Genomic DNA, 18,137 nt, shown 5'->3' with positions numbered 1-18,137 from the left:
GAAGAAGAAGAAGAAGAAGAAAAAGAAAAAGAAAAAGAAGAAAGAGGGAGCGAGAGAGAGAGAGAGAGAGAGAGAGGGGGGGGGAAAAAGAGGAAAGAGAAAGTCTTTTTTAATTAAACATTTTTTATATAGTTTTTGACTTGAGAGAGAGAGGAGAGAGAGAGAGAGAGGAAATAAACTTGAGAGAGAGAGAAAGAGGGGGAAAATGATGAGAGAGAGAGAGAGAGATGGGAAAAGAAAAATGAGGAGAGAGAAAGAAAAAGAGGGAGAGAGAGAGAGAGAGAGAGCACGAGAGAAGAAAAGACAGAAAGAGAGAGAGAGAGAGAGAGAGAGAGAAGGGGGAAAATAGGAAAGAGAATTTTTTAATTTGAACTTTTAATTTAATATTTTTAAATGATTTTTAATTTAATTTTTTAAACATATTTTTTCACATACTTTGAGAGAGAGGGGGGAAGAAGAAGAAGAAGAAGAGAGAATATGAATAGAGAGAGGAAATATAAAATTTTAAAGAGAGAGAGAAGAAAAAAGAAAGAAACAGGAGAGGGAAAAAGAAGTAAAAGAGAGGAGGGAGGGGGAGAAGGAAAGGGGAGAGATAAGAAAATGAGAGAGAGACTGAGACTGAGATAAAGAAAGAAAAAAAAGAGAAATAATATAAACATATATATATATATATATAATACAGAGGAAATATAAATTTTCAAAGGGAGAGAGAGAGAGAAGGGAAAAAAGGTAAAAAGATGAGAGGGAGAGAGGATAGAGAGGGGAGAAAAAAGAGGAGAGAGAAGAAAAGCAGAGAGAGAGGTAGGAGAGAAGAAACAAAGAGAGAGAGAGAGAGAGAGAGAATAAGAAGAAGAAGAAAAAAAAAGAGGAAAAGAGGGAGAGAGAGGGGGAAAAGAAGAAATTGAAAATTGTTTTTTTATTTAAACCTATTTTGAGATAGTTTTTTACTTGAGAGAGAAAGAAAGAGAGAAATAGGGGAGAGAGGAAATAAAAAATAGAGAGAGAATATAAAATATATATATATATATAGAGAGAGAGAGAGAGAGAAAAGATAGCAATAGAAAAAAGCTTGAGAGAGAAATAGAGAGGAAAAGAAAATGAGGAGAGAGAGAGAGAGAGAGAGAGAATGAAAAACAAGAAAAAGATACAGAGAGAGAAGAAAATATAAAAGAAGGGGAGAGAGAAAACAAAAAACCAAGAGAAAGATACATAGAATGAAGAAAAGAAAAGAGAAGGTGGGAAAGAGAGTGAAAGAAAGGGGGAGGAAAGAGAATAAATAAAAGAGAGGGAGAGAGAGAAAAGAAAAAATACGAGAGGGAGAGGGGGAGAGGGAGAAAGAAGAGATAGAAAGAGAGAAAACAAAAAAGAGAAGAGAGATAAGCAAAGACGGAAAGAATAAACGATGAGAGAGAAAGAGGAGGGGGAGAGAAGAAAAAGAGAGGAGAGGGAAAAGCAATGATGAAAGAGGAGAAAAGAAAAATAGGAGAGAGAAATTTTAAAAAGCAAGGAGAGAGAGAGAGAAGAAAAGGGGAGAGAGAGGAGAAGAAGAAGAAAAGAAAAGAAAAGAAAAAAGAGGAGAAAGAGGGGAGGAAAAAAAGAGGGAAGAGAGAGAAAAAATATGAGAGAGAGAGAGAAGAAGAAAACAAATGAAAAGAAAAAATATTGGGAGTAAAGGCGCCTCTGCCTAGCCCCTTGTGTATTACTACACTGACAGTACCTGCCACTGCACACTGCAAGTGGCGGGTGCCCGCCGTCACCATCACTTTATTCTTTATTCTTTTAGAGAAAGTTTGAATAAAGGAAGGCCCGGTCACACATTGTGACTGTTGGAGTTCCCATTTGATCTCTCTCTCTTTCTTGCTCTTGCTCTCTTGCCATAGCTCTTCCAAGCAAGCTTCGATCCTTCTCACCTTTCAATTGGTATTACAGCATAGTTTCTCGAGCATTCTGACTTGGTTCGTGACTCCTTCAACTTCCTATCAATTACCTATACTCATTGGGTCTCCTTCCTGATAGCCATAGCCGACTCTCCCGAGTTCCCATCACTCTCTAGCTTCTCAAGCACCTATACTCATTGGGTCTCCTTCCTTATAGCCATAGCCGACTCTCCCGAGTTCCCTTCCATAGGCTCCAAATCAATTTGGGCCAGCTTGAAGACCTGTAAAAAAATTCGTTTTTTACTTCAGCCCTCCTTGGCACTCATTGGCAGCTTGAAAATACTTCATTTGGCACTTGGGAACACCCTCTTGATGCTCGACATTGGTGGTTATCATTGGCATTAATTTGTGGGGACTGATTTACCTCAGTTCAAGACTATTTTTCACAGTCCACAGGCAGCCACAAACAGTGTTACAGCACTTTATGTTTATGTTTGGTTGGCATTGACATTGGTTGCTCGGTTGGGTCCTAAATGCTCCTCGAATGCAAGGGGAATGTATGCCTATGATATGAGATGCTTTTGGGGTTGAATTTGCTCAGCCATTTACTATTTTACATAGTCCACAAGCAGCCCAAAACAGGGCAGCCCCCTGTCATTACATTTTATGCTCATGCTACAGGATCATTTGATGCTCGATTATGCTCGATTGGTGCCTATACATATGGAAAAATAAGCCTATGGTTTGTCTATGGTTTTGAGCTTGGATTGAGCCACTATTTGCTCAGTTTTGGACGTTTATTTGCTATTGAAATATTCAAGGATGAAGCTTATTTGCTTATGTTTGGATATGATTATTGCATTCGGGCTATGACTTGGATGTATACATTGATGTAGCGACTCTCAGGGATCAACATAGAGCTTGGATTTTCTCTCGAATCATTGGTTGTGAGCTTGAGCTCACTTCACATAGCATTTGGACCTTCATCTTTGCTATACTTATAGCATGTACTTTGCTTATGCCTGACCGATCTTGACACGCTTGGCCTATGCCAATACTACATGCCCGTTACATTGTTTGGGGTTGGATGCTACTGAGCCTTGCTTTGGCTTGACATTTGATTGCCCGGGGATTAATTTGGCTATTTCTTGGCTTGCCAAAGTTACAATTTGGATGTACTTATCGTCTATGGATGTTATGTACGGATGCTACATGGTCTATATGCTCAGGAGGTCTTATTGATGCTTGATCTTGGATCTTCTGGCACTCGTGCTATCATATGCCCTTGTTGAGATTCTTTGCTTGATATTTATGGTTTTTCTGCCAGTGGGAGCGTCTTGATATGATTTATGGTACTTGAGCATTCGGATACTTGATACTGGAATCTTCACTTGGATGTTGCATGGTTGATATGCCATGGTCCTCACATATGTACTTGGGCTAATTTGGGCTTTGCACTCCCTGAGCATTAACCTCTTTGTGTCAGGTCTTGCCACTATTGTGTACACTTTGCCCTATTACACAAGGGTGTGGATGGCTTACAGACAGATTTTTTTGATATGCTTGGGTGTTTGCTCAACGTCTATATGACTATCACATGTTGATTTATGCCCGCTTGATGCTGGTTATGCTTTGACAGTCACTGGTTGACTTGGTGCATTCATTTTGCCTACAATTTGCTCTCATTGTACCTGGCTATAATTTATTACAATAAGCAGTTATGCATGGACTGAGAATTTCCATACTGGATCATCTTGATTTTATGTACTTTTGATGGTACTTGGTGGGCAACATCATTAGCTATCAGTTCGTGGTCATTTTGCCTTGGTTTTGGTGGTATTTTGTTGTTTATACTAGAAAACAGCAAGTAGTTTTAAACTGTCTACACCATTTTGGACTGCAATATGGCATCTTCTTCTATTGATAGTGCTATCTTCAACATCATTAAGCTTGATGGCACAAATTATGCCTACTGGAAGAGCCAATTTTGGCAAGTATTGGTGCAAAAATTACAAGATAAAGCCACTAAGGATGCATGGTGAGCAGCTTGAAACTATGACTAATGAAGAATGGGATGAGCTTGATGAGTTATGCAAGTCCACCCTTATCTTGTCTCTCACTAAACAGATGCATTACAATGTGGTTGAGGAAGCATAGAGTGCTTGGCAACTTTGGGATAAAATTAAGAACCTCTATGACAAGAAAAGTCCAGCAAGTCAAATGTATTGGCTGAAGCAACTTATGGACTTGCAAATGAAGGAGAATATGACAATGTTTGCTTGTTTGAGCCATTTCCATGCTATTCTCAAAGGCTTGACTTCACAGGGCATTACCTTTAATGATGAGGTTACTCCATTGTTTTTGCTTGGGAGTCTGAGTGAGTCATGGGATGCATTCCGCACCGCCTTATGTGCTCCTTCTTGAAAAATAGACAAATGATGTATGCTCCAGGAAGAGCTATCATGATTCCCATATGCACAATGAGGAAAATGGAACAACCCAAACTCTATAAAGCATTGTACTTGAATATGAAATGAATACAATGTCATGATGCTTTGTACTTTTAGTTAAGTGTAGTGTCATTGTCGATCTTACACAAGATTGTGTTTATGAGTCCAACCTAATCTATCTTGGAACCTAATTCACTTGTGTAACAGTTTGTCTCTACTTGTTCATGTCATTATGAGTTTGATCTTCATCTTTCATCCACCATAGCTTGTGTCATGCTCTAGATCCGCAGCTTTTCACATGGTATCAGAGCCCAATTGGCCATGGCACAACTCATACTCTGAATCTCTAGTCTTCCTTCACCTCTCATGATCTCTAACTAGCTCACATTCAGCTCATATCTCAAGTTTCAACTTTAAATCTCAGTCGGGACCTTGTGGTAGCCATAGCCAAACTGCACCTACCTACCTTAGAGCTTTTGGATCTCTCTCTACAGGCCATATCTTCAAGTGATTCCTTCTGGAGCTATCTTCCTCTGCTCAAGATGCTTCATCCTCGCACTTCAATCGACGATATTACTGCTTCCCAGCTCTAGCATTGCAAAAATTGAAACACGATGTCTTGTCTGCACCTGTCCATGATCCTACTGCACCTGTCTTGTCTACAGAAATCGAAACACGATGTCTTGTCTACACCTGTCCACGATCGTACTGCTATCGCCAATTATACAGTTCGTGGTCGACCCTGTGAGCATAGGGTTTTTGAAGCTCACTATGCAAGCCTATTCCCCATGCAATATCTTGGGCAATGGTTAACTCATTGAGCTACATGAACTGAAAGAACAGTCGGCTACCTGAAACCCTAGAGGAAGCCATATTAAGAAATTTGAAAAGCTTGGAAACCTTGGTCATTTTCTCACTACCATCATCAACAGTGATTTTAGTCACTGAGAAATACTCTCTAAAGTTCATTACTATTTTGGAAGTGCCTGAGGAAGCTCAAAAGCCATCCACGAAGTTCCTGAGAGAAAGCTAATCAAGTACCGACTAGTATCCATTAACACTCAACTAGTGTCATTTTGACACTGATTCTCTTGTGTCTCTTGACACATTAAAATACAATCTTTTGCTTGTTAACTGAAGTTTAGCAACATGGCAGAGCTTGAGCAAATAGCTAAATTCAACGGTGAAGGATTTCATGCCTGGAAGGAAAAGACTATGTATTACCTGATGCAAAAGGACTTGTGGGACCTGTTTGAAGATGATGCAGATAACAAGAAGGAAGATGATGAAGACAGGTTTGTTGAAGAAGACAAGTTCAAAACCAAAGAATGGAAGAAGATGAATAACAAGGCACTAGGCATCATTGTCTGGGGACTAAGTGATGATGTGCTACATCATATATCTAGCATTAGAAATACTAGAACCATTTGGGAGGAACTTGACAGAATGTTTGGTACCCAAGCAAAGAACTCAAAGGTAAAATTACTCATGCAGTTTTATAAACTAGATATCAAAGACAATGATTCTATGACCACGCACATTAACAAGTTCAAGAGCCTAAAAACCCAGCTTGCAACTCTTAAGAAGAATATTGATGAAGATGAAGCAATAGTCGTACTACTTGCAAGTGTAAACAAGGATCCATATGAGAACCTTGTGTCCACTCTAAGTAATGTTCTGAGTCTCTCACTCAAAGATATTGATCACTCATTGCTTGATGGAGAAAGCAAATTTAAAAGCAAAGATGTAAAAGAGACTAGCTCAAGGGAAAACCTCTTATACACTAGAGGAGCTACTGGACCCAAAGGAAGAGGTTGAGGATTCAACACCGACAACAGAAGTCGCATGACATGTCATTATTGTGGTAAACTGGCCATATTGTCAGTGAATGCTTCCACAAGAAAAGAGCATAGCAGATGCAGAATGACAATCACCAAAGTTAATTTATGAATGAAGAAGAAGAAAAAGATACTTCCACTACCATCAACAACTTTGACAGGTTGTTCTAAGGAATTTGTTCCCATAGTGGATCTCTATGTTTCCCTTAGTGGATTTGATTTGTAAAACCCTTGCCAAAGATGTAAAGTTTCAAGCTTTAACTTGACTAGGCTGCCTATGAGCTAGTCTTCCGAGCCATGTTATCATGAAGGGGGGGCAAAAGCAAGTGTAGGGACTCATCATTTGAGGGGGGGGTGTTGAAAAATAGACAAATGATGTATACTCCAGGAAGAGCTGTCCTGATTCCCATATGCACAGTGAGGAAAGTGGAACAATCCAAACTCTATAAAGCATTGTACTTGAATATGAAATGAATACAATGTCATGATGCTTTGTACTTTCAGTTAAGTATAGTGTCATTGTCGATCTTACACAAGATTGTGTTTATAAGTCCAAGCTAATCTACCTTGGAACCTAATTCACTTGTGTAACAGTTTGTCTCTACTTGTTCATGTCATTATGAGTTTGGTCTTCATCTTTTATCCACCATAGCTTGTGTCATGCTCTAGATCCGCATCTTTTCACACTCCTGCTACTATTTTGAACTTGCCCGATGTAGAGAGTGCTCTTCTGCAAGAAGAGATCAACCGTAAGAACTTGGATGCCTCTCATGTGTCGCATACTTTGACTATTAAAGGCAGAGATGGTAATGGAAAGAATGACAGTGGGTATGGATGTGGCAGAGACTCGTAGAAGTCTAGGTCTAAGTTACGTGATAAGTCGTGCAACAAGTCTCATGGAAGAAATGTGAATGTGACATGTCATCATTGTGGCAAGAAGGGTCATATATGCCCACAATGTCATGAGTTGCACAATGAGAAGCACAAAGAGAAGGAGAAAGACAAAGTACAGGAAAAGTCCTCTTACTACAGCATTATGCCTGTGAAATCCAGTGTGAAAATCGAGGAGACAAATGTCATGTAGACTAATGACTCCGATGGGGAGTACATACCTACAACTAGTTCTTGTGATGTTATGCCATTGACTGAGATTCAATCTATGTATACGCAGTGCTGGCTTTTGGATTTTGGTGCTTCATTTCATGTTATACCATGTCGTGAGTGGTTATATTCCTACCACATTGTCTCTAGCTCAGTTTGCTTGGGTGATGACAGGTCACTTGCTATTGTTGGCATTGGGGATGTACGGGTTGTAGTTCTCTACTAACAGTACTTTTCTGTTACAGGATGTATGTCATGTACCACTACTTACACACAATCTTATGTCTGCAGAGGTAGCTTGGTGATGTTCGATTTCATCTTTCATTTGGAGATTCTGCCTGGAAGATCACCCATGGCAGACTTATGCTTGCCAGAGGTGTCAAGGCTAGCAGCCTCTATCCTCTTGTAGTTGATGGGTCCCTTGTTGACCATGTTTTGTCAATCAGTTCCATCCCATGTGTATCTCTTTGGCATGCCCATTTTGGCCATATGTCCTTGAAGGGAATGAAAATGCTTTTTGGTCTTGCAATACTTATTGCCCCTTGACTATGCATGTTTTGATTCATGTGAGCATTGTCTTTATGGCAGATAGACCAGGAATACACATAAGAAGTCTGGTAGGACATGCATGAGTGAGCCCCTAGCATTGGTACATTCGAATGTCTGTGGGCCCATGCCCTACCAGTCTATGGGTGGTGCAAAGTATTTTGTGACATTCATTGGTGATTTTTGGCGTAAAGTCTGGGCTTACCCCGTTAAGCTTAAGTCAGATGTCTTAGTTGTGTTTCAGAGATGGCTTGCATTGGTTGAGAACCAGACTGGGCATAGGTTGAAATGCCTTAGGACCGACAATGGGGGAGAATATATGTCACATTCCTTTGAGCACCTATGTGACAAGAGGGGTATTAAGCGTCAGTTGATCGCCCTCTATACCCCACCTCAGAATGGTCTGGCTGAGCGGATGAATAGAACCATCCAGGAGTGTGTATGCACTATGCTTATCCATGAAGGCCTACCACACAGCTTTTGGGTTGAGGCATTCAGTACATTTTTGTATGTCATTAATAGATCACCTTCCAGTAGTTTGGATTTCCAGGTTGCAAAGGAGGTATGGACTGGGAAACCTCCATCTTATGCACATCTACATGTCTTTGAATGTGAGGCATTCTACCATGTGCCCAAGGACAAGCGGACTAAGTTGGATCCTAAGAGAGTCAAATGCATTTTCCTTAGCTATGGAGATCTCGGTGAGATGGGTTACCACCTCTGGGATCTACAAGTGTGGAAAGTTATCTGCAGCCATGATCTAGTCTTCCATGAAGACAAGATGCATAGGTAGCCTGAGAAAGTGGTAGAGATACGCAATGTTATATTCTAGGAGGAGCCCCATGCTCCAATACAGCCTACAGCAGCAATTGGTACACATGGCCAAGGTGTTGGCCAAGATGCTAGACATGTAGCAGAGCCTATAGTGAGACAATCTACTAGAGCTAGACATCCACCTGATCTATTTGAGCCCTCGATGCATTATGTCTTGGTTACAGATACAGGAGAGCCTCTCACCTATGATGAGGTTATGCGCAGGGGTGACAGTCACGCCTAGGAGAGGGTATGCAGTCTGAGATGGACTCCCTGCATAAGAATATGACTTGGGATTTGATTTCATTGCTTAATGGCAAGAAGACTTTACCATGCAAATGGGTGTACAAGCTGAAAAGTACCCCTGGACACCTCAAGCCAGCTTATAAGGCAAGACTTGTTGCTAAGGGTTTTAAACAAGAGCATGAAGTTGACTTTGATGAAGTCTTTTCTCCTCTGGTCAAGATGACAACCCTACGCTTGGTTTTGCACTTAGTTGCACAGCTTGACTTGGACATGTATTAGATGGATGTCAAGACTGCATTCTTGCATGGGGATTTGCATGATGAGATTTACATGGAGCAGCCTAAGCGCTTTGCAGAACCTGGCAGCAGGGAGTGTGCAAGTTGAAGAAAAGTCTTTATGGCTTGAAACAGGCACCTAAGGAGTGGTATCATAAGCTTGATGCCTTTATGCAGTCACTAGGCTACAACAGGAGTGCTATGGATTCGTGTCTTTACAAAAGAAAGCTTGTGATGGCTCATTGCTTATTTTGGTACTTTATGTGGATGATATGCTGATAGTAGGTAAAGCTCATGATGAATTGGATGCTCTTAAATCTTAACTAAAGAATAGCTTTGAGATGAAGGATTTGGGACAGGCCTCTCACATTCTTAGTATGTGCATTAAGCGCGACAAGCATCAAGAACTACTCTACCTCTCATAGAGAGAGTACATTCATAAAGTCCTTGAGCATTTTCGTATACAGGACATGAAGCCTATTGGTTGTCCATTACCTTCTTATGTGAAGGTCTCACACACCGATTGTCTGCAGACAAATGAGTAGAGGGTCAAGATGGCCAAGATCCCTTATATATCAGTCGTGGGTAGCTTGATGTATGCCATGATAGCCACTTATCTAGATATTGCCTTTGTAGTTGGTGTTGTGGCATACTATATGGCTACACCTAGCAATTGGGATGCCGTGAAGGGTATCATGAGATAACTGAAAGGTACAACAGATATGTGTATTTGCTATGGCAACCAAGATACAAGAGTTGTGGGGTACACAGACTCCGATTATGCACGACATGCAGATAGTAGGAAATCCACTTTTTGCTATGTATTCACCTATGTTGTAGGTGATGTGTCTTGGATGTCCAAGGTTCAAAAGTATACAACCTCTACCACTGAGAGCGAGTATGTTGCAGCCACTAAGGCTTACAAGGACGCCATATGGTTGGGCCGTTTCGTTCATGACCTTGGGATTGATTCTATACCTACATTGCATTCAGATTCTATGAGTGCTATTCAGCTAGCCAAGAATCCAGTCTTCCATGCGAAGACAAAACACATTGAGGTGAGGTATCACTTCATACGTGAGGTCATGGAGGACAAGTCTATTGACCTTGTTAAGATCTCTATTGACGAAAATCCTTCAAATCTGCTCACGAAAAGCCTCATTGCTAAGTGTTTTGCCTTCCTCAGGAGATTGATGGGCGTTGGATGAGATGACATTTTTCCTAATCCTGTTGTACATGTGTATATTATACTATCTTTTCTTTTCCTTTTCACTCATCACTGGGGCAGATTCATCTTTAAGTGGAAGGTTGTGGGAGGTAAAGGTGCCTTTGTCTAGCCACCCATGTATTACTAGACTAACAGTACTCGCCACTACACACTAAAAAAGGCGGGCGCCGTCACTATCACTTTACTCTTTATTCTTTTAGTGACAGTTTGAATAAAGGAACCGGTCACACATTGTGACTGTTGGAGTTCCTATTTAGTCTCTCTCTCTTTCTTTCTCTTGCTCTCCTACCATAGCTCTTCCAAGCAAGCTTCGATCCTTCTCACCTTTCAAAAAAGAGAGGAGAGAAAGAGAATAAAAAAGAGGGGGGAGAGAAAGATAAGAAGAAAAGAAAAAAGAGGGAAGGGAGGAAGGGAAAAGAGGAAAGAGAAAAAAGAGAGAAGAGAGAGAGAGAGAAAAAAGATGAGAGAGAGGGAGGGAATACAGGAGAGAAAAAAGAGAAGAGAGAGAGAGAGAGAGAGAGAAGATTTAGAGAAAGAGAAAAGGGAGAGGGGGAGAGGAGAAAAATGAAAAAAAATGGGGGGGACAGAGAGAGAGAATAGCAAAGAGAGAAGAAAAAATTAGGAGAGAGAAAAATAAAAAGAGGAGGACAAAGGGAAAAGAGGAGAGAGAAAGGCAAAGAAAAAAGAGGAGAGAGAGGGGGAAAGGGGGAAAGGGAAAAGAGGAGAAAGAAAAAGGAGGAAAGAGAAAGGGAGAAAAAAGATAAGAGAGAGGAGGCGAAAGAGAAGTGAAATGAAATGAAATAGAGAGAGAGAGAGAGAGATAGAGAAACATGAGAAGGGAGAGAAAAGAAAAAATTTGAGAGAGAGAAAAGTACGAAAACATTAAGAGAGGGGGTGAGAAGAGAGAAAAATAAAAAGATAGAGAGAGAAAAAAATCAGGAGGGAGAGGTGAGAAAAGGGAGGTGTGCAGAGAGAGAGAGGGGAGGAGTTTAACTTGAACTTCAAACCTTGTGAGGTCCAATTAGTAGAAACTTTGTGTATAGATGAAATTTTATAAGGTTGATACATAAAAGAGATTATAGGTATGTCTTGCATTTTATATTACAAATTGAAAGGTGAGAATGATCGAAGCTTGCTTAGAAGAGCTATGGCAGAGCAAGAGCACAAAGTGAGAGACACAAAATGGGAACTCTAACAGTCGCAATGTGTGATTGGGCTTTCCTTTATTCAAACTGTCACTAAAAGAATAAAGAATAAAGTGACGATGACGGGCGCCCGCTACCTGCAGTGTGCAATGGCGGGTACTATCAATGTAGTAATACAAGGGCAGCTAGGCAAAGCCACCTTTACCCCCCAACAACCTCTCACTTAAAGGCAAATCTACCTCAGTGAGGAGTGAAAAGAAAAAATAAAATACATTACAATGTACACATGTACAACAGGATTATGAAAAATGTCATTTCATCCAACGCCCATCAATCTCCTAAGGAAGGCAAAGCGCTTATTAGTGAGGCTTTTTGTGAGCAAATTTGTAGGATTTTCGTCAATGGAGATCTTGACAAGGTCAACAGACCTATCCTCCACGACCCCTTGTATAAAGTGATATCTCTGCTCAATGTGTTTCATCTTCGCATGGAAGACCGGATTCTTGGCTAGCTGAATAGCATTCATAGAATTCGAATGTAGCGTAGGTATAACATCAATCCCAAGGTCATGAACCAAATGGCCTAACTATATGACCTCCTTGCAGGCCTCGGTGGCTACAACACACTCGGCCTCAATGGTAGATAGCACCTCCAACATAGGTGAATAGATAGCCAAAAGTGGACTTCCTACTATCTGCATGTCGTGCATAATTGAAGTCTGTGTACCCCACAACTCCTGTATCCTAGCTGACATAGCAAATACACATATCTGTTGTACCTTTCAGGTATCTCATAATACCCTTCACAGCATCCCAATTGCCAGGTGTAGCCATATAGCGTGCCACAACACCAACTACAAAGGCAATATCTCGACGAGTGGCTATCATGGCATACATCAAATTGCCCATGGATGATCCATAAGGGATCTTAGACATCTCGGCCCTCTGCTCATCTGTCTGTGGACAATCGACTTATGAAACCTTTACATAAGAAGGTAATGGACAGCCAATAGGCTTCACATCTTGCATGCAAAAATGCTCAAGGACTTTATGAATGTACTCCCTCTGTGAGAGATAGAGTAGCCCCTGATGCCTATCGCGCTTAATGCACATACCAAGAATATGAGAGGCCTTTCCCAAATCCTTCGTCTCAAAGCTCTTCTTCAACTGAGATTTAAGAGCATCCAGTTCATCATGACCTTTACCTACTATCAGCATATCATCCACATAAAGAACCAAAATAAGCAAAGAGCCATCATGGGCTTTCTTCATGTAAAGACATGAATCCATAGCACTCATATTGTAGCCCTATGATTGCATAAAGGCATCAAACTTATGATACCACTCCCTAGGTGCCTGCTTCAAGCCATAAAGACTTTTCTTCAACTTGCACACTTAGGTGCTCCCTGCCAAGTTCTGCAAAGCCCTTAGGCTACTCCATGTATATCTCATCATGCAAATCCCCATGCAAGAATGTAATCTTGGCATCCGTGTGATACATGTCCAAGTCAAGCTATGTGACTAAGGCTAAAACCAAGCGTATCATGACCACAAGAGAAAAGACTTCATCAAAGTCAACTCCATGCTCCTGTTTAAAACCCTTAGCAACAAGTCTTGCCTTATAAGCTGGCTTGGGGTTCCTAGGGGTACATATCAACTTGTACACCCATTTGCACGACAAAGCCTTCTTGTCCTTAGGCAATGCAATCAAATCCCAAGGCATGTTTTTATGCAAGGATTCCATCTCAAACTACATAGCCCTCTCCCAGGAGTGACTATCACCCCTGCACATAGCCTCATCATAGGTGAGAGGCTCTCCTGCATCTGTAACAAAGACATAATGCATCAAGGGCTCAAATCTATCAGGTGGACATCTGTCTCTAGTAGACTGTCTCACTGTAGACTCTACTGCATGTCCAACATCCTATCCAACACCCTAGCTATGTGTACCAACTGTTGTTGTATGCTATCTAACTGGCTATGCAGGAGCACATGGCTCCTCCTAGAATATAACCATGTGTATCTCTACCACCTTCTCATTCTACCTATGCATCTTGTCTTCATGGAACACTATATCATGGCTACATATGACTTTCTGCACCTACGAATCCCAAAGGTGGTAACCCATCTTGCGTACATCTCCGTAGCCAAGGAAAATGCATTTGATACTCTTAGGATCCAACTTACTATGCTTGTCCTTCGGCACATGGTAGTATGCCTCACATCCAAAGACACGTAGATGCACATAAAATTCTCAATGAGGAGGAGCTACATGTTGCTAGTAGACTCAGACAAGGCCCCATGCTACTCAATGTTGTAAAATATCTATTGTTACTGAGTAGGCAGCCAAGATTACTAGATACGTATGCCACACTCCACTACAATCTTGAGTTCTACAATTAGTTTTTATCCTCATGAAGTGACATGGATTCATAAACATGTACATAAATAAACAATGTATTTTGTGACTATGTATAGATAATACCAAAAGAAGCAAAGCCAGCACACACACAAGCAATGATAATCAAATGCAAGTGATATACATCAAAGTCAATGCTATGGGATTCAAATAAGTGATGTCTCTTTGAGCTACACATGCTCATTATGGTTGAAGCATATGACTTGCATGTATTCTCACGAGTTGCCAAGTGAATGATGCAGGATGACATAGGTCTATGTACGAAAGCGTTCAATGCCCAAGTCGCCACAAGACCACCAACCCCACAAAGACCCATGATGGAAGCCCCGCTTACTGGAAGAGAAAATCACCCCTGTAGAAAGCACAGATTGCATTTGAGCATGGCCAAAGCATAGTCATTGGCTACTCTCTCTTTCTTGACCAAACTCTACATATGGGGCAAGATTAAGGTGGCAAGCTCCCGTTCACGAGGAAGAGCAAGCAAAGTACGGCTTGATGGTAGAAACAAGGGGTTTCAGCCAATTCACATTCAAGCTTACCCTAAACCTAGAAGATGCCATCATGGAGGAGCCAGCCATAAAACAACTCCTGGACTAGTGCAGTCTACAAAAGTATATAGAGAAGGTCAGCAGGCTATCAATTACAGCAAGTGCATAGAATTTTTTAGGAGCTTCGATGCTAAAAGAAATTGTGGCATGGTGATAGTAAGAAGAGGAGAATAAGCTCACCAAGTAGAGGTGGAGTTGTGCCTTGCAATGGTGGATAAGGCCATGGGTTTAGCTAGTAGCAAGACTGAGAAATGCCCAAGGAGAGATGTGCATAACATGCTGGGGGTGAGCCATCACCAATTCGAGAACAAGAGGGAGACAAAGTCCACAAGGAACAATAGGAAAACATGGAGAGAGTTACTAAAATAAAAAGGATAATGGCCAACCATCTCAATAGCAAGAGAGTGAGAGGACAATCCATGACCAACAAGGATAAAAATTTGTTAAGTCAAGCTGAAAGGAAAGATCAACTCCCAAAATCCCCATAAGAAGAACTCAATCCACCTCCAAAGAAAATAGAGAGCTGCAAAGGGTGGAGAAGGAATCAAAGAGATTAGAAGAAGAGCACAAGAAAATCCAGAAGAGGAGGAAGAACAACTAAGGCAAAAGGGAGGAGGAGATTACTCTAATGAAGATGGAATCAAAGATTTACCCTACAAGCTGGCACATCACTACAACATGGACTCCATGCCATGACACCTAAGCCTAACATTGGCTTAGGAGTAGAGGAGCAACGTGCTCCCCTAATCTCAACTGACTGAACTTCACAAGAACTCTCCTTGCTAGGGGTTTGGGGAGCCAAAATAGCAAATGTAGCCACCTCAATAGGAGCTTTTGGAGCTGGTTCACAAAGAAGGGTGTGACTCTACATTAGATGAATGAAATAAAGAATGAGTGCATGAAACCAAGCCCCCTCTGTGGGGCCGTGATAAGTATAGTCAGAAGAGAAAAGGGCTCCAGCCAAGCCATGCATTCCTTGGTAAATATTTTAGGCCCCCTCGAAATGTAACTACTATAAAGCATCAGGATGATGTCTAGCGTGCCCCCCTCCCAATGCATCTTCAAAAAAAAATGAGAGAGAAAGAAAAAAAAAAAGAGCAAACAAACAAAGACCCACACGAAGAAAAAGTAAAGAAACATAGAGCTTTTCCATGTATATCAAAGTGCCACAAATACTACACCTAGGGGTCCTCTGGTTAGGCATATTTGGTGGCCTTGGTCAACCAGCTCCATACCTAATCCCCTAGCCCTTCATGTCCCCCCACTTAACAGTAGGGCACATCAAGGGCATGACACACCTAGGGACTTTGTGCTCGCCTATGGTTAGATTGGTCTCCCTAAGTTACATCCACATCACCTACCTTGTACTCAAACTGGGTCCTCAAGTATGGGACAACACCACACACCTCCATGAGGTTAACCCAACTCCCAATTTCACTAGCATGGACATCATGCAACACTGCACAGTGAGGTAGATGCACCCCCAGGTAGTGCACTTACTTTTTCTTTTTTAGGTATACTCAATAATGGCAATTAACCATCGATATTGAAGGCCCCCACTACCCGATCAAATCTAATCTCGGTGTCAATGAGCTCAATTGTCCTACATCATGTTGAAAAAAGCACAAATAATGTCTCAAGAAACCTTCAAGTGTACTTCTCCTCAACATCAAATAATTTGTTCCACCCCATTGAACCCTCGCTTCATCCACACATTGCTATGAGGAACCAAACGTACTATCTAAGTATGCACGTGCACTCACACAATCTATATACAGTTTGGGTCCTCAAGTGTAGGACAATACTCTCAAATTGCTTAGAGTTCAACTTGTCTCCCAAACTAATCAAATTATGTCTTGTGCACAATAAGAAGACTAACACTAACCCTTAGGGAGAGACCATATGAGAGGTTTTCAATTGCAAGTATTGAAGACTCCAATGAAAGTACCATCCACTCTTCATTGACACTCAACTCTAAACTCTTGTCCTTTATCATCATGCAAGCCCACCAAAGAATCATCATGTGCAGAATCCCCAAAAACTAACACATGTGTCAGTCACATCAGTGCAATTCGTAACAAAGAACAGTACTATCATCAACTCCAACAACCCTACCACCAACCAACCAGGCCAATAATGTGCCCCCAACAACCTTCATCTGGATCACCACCAAAACTCCTCTAAGGCAAATCACAGATGTCCCTTCCACCCATGTCTTCAGTGCATGCCAAAGCATGCTACCTACGATGGTGAGTGCCATGGAACTGGCACTCATTTAGGAGGGGGGTAATGTTAACCCTCAAATGAACAAGGTGGAGATCTTGGAAAATCTAAATCAAAAGACAAGGCCAAGGCAAAAGTGAAATGAAAGATGAAGGCATGCCAAGAAAAATCTAGAAACACAAGAAGTGCAAAAAAGTCCTAAATTAAGGAGAGAGGTGCACAAGAAAAAGTGCAAGTCAATACTTTTGTAAAAGGGTACAAGGTGCACCATGATTTATTTTAAGAACACTAGGCTCTCACCTGTGCAAATTGTAAAGGTAGATGGATGGTAGGAAGGAAGCTAAGAAGATAGGAGGAAAATGGGATAAAGGGCCTATAGGCTATGCCTGGCCATGTAAAAAAGGGGATAAGGAGATGACTGCCCAAAAGGGATTTAGGGTTTTGTATATAAAGTTGAAAAGTGAATGAGAAGCTCATTCTTTCATGTGGCCAAAAGTAGGTCTCTTCTTCTTCTTCTTCTTCTTCTTCTTCTTCTTCTTCTTCTTCTTCTTGCTTGCTTGCTTGAGCTTGTGCTTGAGAGAGGGAGTGTGAGAGTGTGAGGGAGTGAGTGTGTGAGGTGAGGGACCATGGTGGAGAAGCTCTCCTTCTTCTCTTCTCTTCTCTTGCTCATAGCAATGGAGCTTGGGAGCGTGGAGTTTGAGGATTGAGAGCTTGCACTTGGATCGCGGAGCTATTGGAGTACTCGAGAGAGGAGGCAACTCGATCGGGCATGGAGGTAAACTCACTATACTTGTAGAGAGAGATAACGCATTGGCTATGTGAGAGGTAGCCATTAGTGCTCGGCTTGAAACGCTTGAAACAATAAGCAGTCCATGGGTCTTGGCAGTTTCGGTCCTCTACACCCCTGAATCAATTAAGCAACACTGAGCAAAACCAAATGAGACATCAATCAACTATGAAACATCAAGAGAGGAAGCTTGTACTAAACTAGTTCTCACAGCAAGACAAATAAATGGAAATTTATGAAATACACCATACTTGCAAAGAAATACAAGAAATACACCATGTTTGCAAGGAAGCCATAGCCAAGGTAGCTAAGCATGAAATAGTATTGCCATGGAAGCCTAAGAATCATATATGTAAGTTGCAATATGAATACCCACCTCATGTCAAGCTGGGACATGGTATGCACCCCATATCTTGGTGGCTAAGAGCATGCACCCTCTTGGTTGGTCGGAGGAAGGAACCTCAAAGTATGTATTGCTTTAAAATGGCAAAAAAAGATCCCTCACAAGTTACATCTCCCCCTTTTATACTTAATCCCCTAGCCTAGTCTAGACTAAGGTGACTTATGTTTTATTACAAGCCATCCCAGCCTAAAAGAGCTTTGTCCTCAAAGCTGAATTTGGAACAAATTATAAATATGATT

This window comes from Lygodium microphyllum, chromosome 25, assembly GCF_053477565.2.
Source record: "Lygodium microphyllum isolate KBCC chromosome 25, Lygodium_microphyllum_v1.1.10, whole genome shotgun sequence".
In the NCBI taxonomy this organism is placed as follows: Eukaryota; Viridiplantae; Streptophyta; class Polypodiopsida; order Schizaeales; family Lygodiaceae; genus Lygodium; species Lygodium microphyllum.
The sequence above is the reverse complement of the archived record's forward strand: the minus strand, read 5'-3'. Positions refer to the sequence as shown.